The 6,617-nt window shown below is 54.2% G+C and overlaps 1 protein-coding gene across 2 annotated transcripts in view; it reads right to left on the minus strand.

The window, feature by feature from the left end:
- Positions 1-6,617, minus strand: part of PDE2A (phosphodiesterase 2A) — a 94,084-nt gene that overhangs the window by 84,780 nt on the left and 2,687 nt on the right. The gene's annotated exons all lie outside the window — the stretch shown is intronic.

The following is a 6,617-nucleotide window of genomic DNA, read 5'->3' on the forward strand; positions in this document are numbered from 1 at the left end:
AGGAGCATCCTCCAGTCCCAAGCCTCCAGGAAGACAAAACTCTCCAAGAAAGGGGGTTGCCCTGCTTCCGGCTGGATGGTCTAACCTCACACCTTTCACCACTCAGGCCACCAGGGGAGCACTCTGGGGGACTCAAACCTCCCCAGGCCCAAGAGGATCAAAGCTTGTCTTTCTCTGACCCCTCCAGGGCAGCTAAAGCATGAAGGGACTTCAGAGAGTTTGCAACCAGGTCCCTTGCTAGGGCGAGTCTCCTCTGCAGCCTTCCTAACCAGGCTGTGCAGCCCCTGCTCACACCTCGCCCCAGGAGCAGGAAGCTTATCCCTCCTCACCAAGGCAGTCTCCTCCCTGTGGGGCCTGCCCGGCGGCCCTCACTCTGAACCATGCTGGGGCTCCAGGCTTCCCTCACAATCCTGGCAGTCTCAGTCCTGAGAGCTCAGAAAGATGACAGGGAAAGCCTTGATTATTAAAACAGTAGAAACCTTAAAAAAAAAAAAGCACCTGCTACAAAACCAAAGAAGTGGAGGCTTCTAGAGGAGGACCCTTGCCTGGCCTTACTCCAGCATCAGGCTCCTCTCTATGGAGTCTCAATGCTCCAGGGAACAGCAGACTTCACAAGGCCAGGGAGGAGTCTCACAGCAGGCAGAAACTCTGGTACAACTTCAAAGGCTGCATCTGAGGCCTGGGAGGGGTGGGAAGGCCCAGGTGCAGGAGGGGGCCTTGCACCACAGGCTTGGATCTCCTCTGAGTGCCCCGCCTGCTGTAGGGGCTGAGGGATGAGGTCTTCCGGGCCAGACACACGCACGCCGTCTCTGCTCCAAGCCCTGGATCCTGCTGGGTGACCTGAGGTTAATTGCTGCTGCTCTCTGGACTTCAGTGTTTGCATCTGTACAAGAGGACTGGGCTGAGAGTCCCTGAAACTCTCTTTGTGGGGTACAGGTGTGACCACGAGGAGTTCCTGGGAGCATGGAACCTAGATGCTTCCCAGCCGTGCCCAGATCCTCTGTCCGACAGCCCAGGATCCTGGCTGGCCCAGTCTAAGCCTGAACACAAAGCCTGACTGGCAGGGGTCTCAGAGTCCCCTGGGGGAAGCCCAGCCCCACCCACTGATGAGTAGCATGACAGGCCCCTCAGCCCAATCTGCACACACCTGATCTCTACCTTCAGGCTGGTGAGACTCAGGAGGAAGGTGTTGAGTAGCCAGACATTGAGGGTGGCCTTACAGGTTAGCAGAGCAGGTGTCTGGGCCTGCACACACTCCTTCATCCTTGCACTTACACTCTAAGACAGGCACCTGTGCACACAGACACACACCCACATACAGTTTCACTAGACCATACTTATATAACACCCACATACACAAATATGAGCCATACTCACATGCATAATCAGGCATAAAAATGGACACTCAGATGTTCACAATATTAATATGTCCTCACTTTTGTACAAACACTGATCCACACATTTTCACCCCCTCAGACCTACACACATATGTACAACTGGAAGCTCACATTCGGCTATACACACACAACCCAACACAGACACTAATAAACCAAACAGTGTCTCCCTGCATCTCAATATCAAGCAAATCAGGACCTAACACAAACCCAGACACCAGCTGCAATGTCATTCTCAATCCATTTCCAAATCTTAGTCTGTCCCAGAACTGGAAGGAGGAAATTTCTTGTTCCCTGGCTTAACCCCTCCAGTGTGTCTGTCCCTGCTGCGTGGAGCAGTTTTTACTCAGCCTTCATTCCTCCCTATGCCATTTTCACAGGGTTCTCTCATCCTGGGCACAGTGGAGGTAGGAGACACTCTTCATCTCTGCTCTTTGTCCAGATTCTTCTTTCCCACTGGCCCTTCAAACAGAAGAAAGACCCAGGCTGGAATGAACTGCATGTGACAGCAACCCCTGCTGGAGACACGTGGCATTACAGCATTGCTCTATGGTGCACAAGTCAAAACTCTCCAGCCTGGGGTGGAGAGGAGTATGGGAGAAAAAAAAGAGAATCAAGATGAAAGCAGAGCAGAAGAATAAATTGAGACGTGTGGAGGAAGAACAGGAATGAAGTGCTGGGTGCATCAGGGATGGAATTTAGAATCCTCAGGTTGTCTTTGGAGAAACACTTCAGTCCATTCAGCCCAAGCCATCATGTCTCTCAAACCTCAACTCTTATCAGATCCTGCCCTTGCTCAAAACCTTGGGTGGATCCCAGTGGGCCACAGCACAAAGTCCAAACTCTCAGCCTGGAATCAGGGCTCTGGGACCTGGCTAAGTCCTCCTCTTTGCCGCATCTCCCAGGGAACCCAGCCCTTGCCTTCTTCCCAAGCAGCCCTAGGCTCAGCTGCTCCTCTTCTCAGCCCCAAAGTTAACTGTCCAGTCTTGCCTGTTCTCCAAGGTCTGACCTCTGCCATCTGGAACAATAATTCATGGAAAGAGCAGGCACTCTGGAGGGAGACAGACCTGTGCTCCAGGCCTGGTGCCACAGTCACTGACTGAAGACCTGTAGGCAAGCTATTTCCCCTCTCAGATCCTCGTTGTTTCTTCATCCAGAAAACAGCAGTCTCTTGGGTTTGTGGTGAGGATTAAATGAGATCACAGATGCGAAAACAGTGCTCAGGAAACTGTGAACTTCGGTGCAAATGTGCAAGGAGTCATCATTATGGCTTAATCCTTCCATCCCTGTTCCCATCTACACCTCCCAACCCATGGCAAGCGAGGGGACCCCTGAGGGAAAGGGTTGAGGCTGCTTCACCTCCACCCCATGTCCCCCAGCAGCCACCAGGACCTGCGCTCAGCCAACCTCAGTAACAGGGTGTGTGGATTTGGATCAGAGGAGATGACACAAAGTGCTCACTGCAAACTCACACCCGACTACAACTCCCAGAAGGACTCACAGACGGCCATGGGCATGGCCACGGGCTTAACCCCTTCCTCCTCAAGTCCTTCCTTCAACTGTATTCTCTGGGGATTGGTCTCAGGCCAGATTGGGAGGGGGAAGGCAGTAGGTGGTCACATGTTTCTGAGCTGCCTCAGCTCCCCCTCACCCCCGCAGAGCTTCTCTCCACAGCCACCCCCGCTCCATTTCAGGCCTCCTTGTCCCTCCCACCCACATGATGACAGCCTCTGGGCTCCTAGCTCTGGTCTCTCCCCTTCCAGACCCCACGGAATCATCCTAAAAGTGTAGGTGAGTGTGGGTGGTTCATAACGGCAGTAGCTGACCTTTATGAGCACCTGCTGCATGCTTGGGCCTAAGTTCTGCACTTCTGGATCCTTCACAATCCTCCTGCCAGGAAACTATAATTGGCTCCACCCCACTATTCACACGAAGCTCAGAGAAGTTAAGTAACTTGCCCAGGACCACACAACTTTGGAGTAACAGTGCTGAAACTGGAAACAATGCCTGTGTGCCACCTTCTCTATTCTGGCTTCGGGGCCTTCTCTGAACCCAGGGTAACCATCCAAAGATTTGTGCACTCAGAAATTCCAGAGTGCCGGGCTCGGTGGCTCAGTCTGTAATCCCGTGCCTTTGGGAGGCTGAGGTGAGTGGATTGCCTGAGCCCGCGGGTTCGAGACCTGCCTGGGCAGCGAGACCTCATCTCTACAATAAATCAAAAAATCAACCGGGTGTGGTAGCGCATGCCTGTAATTCCGGCTACTTGGAAGGTTGAGGCAGAAGGATCGCCGGAGCCCAGCAGGTCAAGGCTACGGTGGCTGGGAGCGGCCACTGCACTCCAGTCTGGGCGACAGAGTGAGACTCCAACTCAAAAAAAAAAAGAAAGAAATTCCAGAGTCCACACATCTCAGCAACTACCCTGCTGGGAAGTCCTCCTAGATATCTGACTCAATCCTTTCAGCTGTACCAAGCCCCAATCGCCTCCTATTTTTCAGGAAGGGCAGTGAGAAGGGTGACTTCAGGGACTTCAAGAAGTGGGTCATGTCACTGGGGACCTGGCCTTTCCCAGGGAGTGAGCAGCTGAACAATGGGAGATAAATGTGTGAAAACATCCCTGTTACTAAATATATCGACTGCCCTAGAGGATGGGGGTGCTGATAGGGAGTCCGCGGCTCCCGCCCTGGAGGCCACAGGCTTGTGGTTCAGACAAGCTGGGGCACTCGGAGCACAGACAAGGCTGTTCTACTGTACTGCGGGCTGAGGCAGAGGGGGCGGAGGCCACATGGAAGAGGGTGAGGTCTCACTCTCCCGACCTAAGCTGCCAAGCCCAAGCCAGCTGACTGGCATATCACTTTGGGTTCATTTGCATACCACTTCCTGGAAGGGGGCCCGCATTCCCCAGCCACTGCTTCTCCCTCATTTCCATGGTCTCTTCTGTTCACTGAGCACCCCATTCTCAAGCAAGCCTGGGCCCCTCAGCAGGCCCTGATGGGGAGCATGAGGAGAGGCCAAGAAGTTGCAAATTGACAACCATGTCTACACTTCAAGGCTGCTGGGAACACCTCTGCAGCAGAAATTGCTTCCTATAGTCTAACTCAATGCCCCGCTCCTCTCCTGCTCCATCACTGCCCAGTGCTTACTGCGAGTCTTGCACTCCATGCCTGGACCACTGTGAACTCCTCCGGCCTGGCCAGTCCAGTCCTTGCATTTATTTATTTGTTTATTTATTTATTTTTGAGTCGGAGTGTCACTCTGTCACCCAGACTGGAGTGCGGTGGCCACTCCCGGCTGGGCTCTGGCGATCCTTCCGCCTCAGCCTTCCAAGTAGCCGGAATTACAGGCGTGCGCTACCACGCCTGGCTGATTTTTTGATTTATTGTAGAGATGAGGTCTCGCTGCCCAGGCGGGTCTCGAACCTGCGGGCTCAGGCAATCCACTCACCTCAGCCTCCCAAAGGCGCGGGATTCCAGGCTGAGCCACCGAGCCTGGCTCAGTCCTTGCATTTAAAACAACCCATGCTTGCTAGGGCCTCAAGGCCTTAGCACATGGTGTTCCCTCTTCCTGGAACTGTCCCCCAATTCTGCTTGAAGTGACTCCCCCTTCCAAGGTATCCCCAACGGCCCCTCCTCCTAAATGCCTTCTCCTGACTTGGCACAGGTGAAAAGGCTCTGGGTTTCCCGCCGTGTGGTCACTGGCTCTGTCCATCTGCCCCCAGGGATGTCCTGTCCAGTAGGCAGCAGCCCAGGGATGGCTCCCAATGAATGAAGATGAATTCCAATCCCCCTTCTGTCTCTCCCCTCCCCCAACCTCTCCCTCCCTAGATGACTTCACTCTCCTGTGGGTGGGTCAGTGATTGACAGTGTCTCTGCCTCCAACTCCCCCTCATCCCCACAGCCCACTCGCATGAAGCCAGGAGATTCCACAACCCTTCTGCCCTGGTAGGAAGTTCTTCCTGTTGTCTACCCTCGCTCCCTTTTCTGGTCATGCCTGCTCCTTTATCACCATTTTTGAAGGAGTCGGGGCCTGCCCCTCCCTCAGTTTCACTGCTTGAAGTTCATAAAGACAGTTCACTCCTCCCGCTCCCTGCCTAGGATGTGCTCGTACGACTCCTGGCTCACTATGCTCCTGTCCGGTCCTGCTTAGGAGAAGGACAGAAGGCCAGGCTGGGTAGCCTGTAGTAGCTGGGTCCTGTAGAGAAGACCCAGGGCAGGCATAACTACACAAGGGAGGGGCTGCCCAGGAAGGAAGGAATGAGCATCCCGTCCCTGGAGGTGTGCAAACAGGGGGCTGGATAGATGTGCAGGCAAGCTGCAGAGATGAGTAAACCAACTGATAGAAAACAACCCAGATGCTCTTAGTGTCTCCTCTCACTTGGAGACTGCACTCAGCTGGGTGCCCAGCCCTGTACTGTGAGTTGGGTGGGAAGGCAAGAGGAGGCAGTTCCTGCCTTTGAGGAACTCCTTGGCCAGCTGGGTAAGGCGTGAACACACAGGGGATGTCACAGGGGAAGGCCGAGTCTGAGCCACAATTTTGATTCTGTATCATCAGGGAAAGACTTCAGGGTGGGTCATGAGGTCAGAGGGAAGGAGAATCCAGGGGGGCTTCCTAGGAGAGGCTTCCTATTCAAAAACCTTTCCTCAGCTCCATTTCCTATGAAAAGACCAAGACCCTTAGACTGGCATTGGAAACCCCACAGAATCTGGCCCCCTCTGTCCCTCTTCCTCTTCTCAATACCCCTTCTTGCTATAGCCAACCCAAGCTCCTTCTGTCCCTTGAATGCACTGCCCACCTTCACACCAACCCAGCCTGACGTACTGTTCTCTCTGCCCTTTCCTGCCTGGGTAATCTCCTTCGAGGTCTGGCTCAAGTGTCTCTTCCTATGACGCCCTGGCTTGCCACGGGCCCCACGTTCCTCTCTGCTCACACTGCAGGGTTGTCAGTTTCCACTTCGGCCTCCCTTATCCCTGAGAGCTGGGACTATGTCAGTGTCCTCTCTGTGTCCCCCGTAATCAGCCCAGTGGGCACCAAGCAGGTGCTGAGGAGCCCCTGTTGAATGAATGGATGAACAGATGCAGGAGAGGAATCATGCTGAGTGGGTAGATTTCATAGGTCCAAGCAGCAGAAGCCTGGGGGGTGCAGGCCTGGTTTGATAGCAGCATAGCCGAGGGTGAGACTCCCAGTCCATTAAGACCGAAGGGGGTACTGCTGGGAGCTCTCCGCCCA

This window comes from Carlito syrichta, unplaced genomic scaffold, assembly GCF_000164805.1.
Source record: "Carlito syrichta isolate Samal-C Ts95f unplaced genomic scaffold, Tarsius_syrichta-2.0.1 Scaffold312747, whole genome shotgun sequence".
Taxonomy (NCBI): domain Eukaryota; kingdom Metazoa; phylum Chordata; class Mammalia; order Primates; family Tarsiidae; genus Carlito; species Carlito syrichta.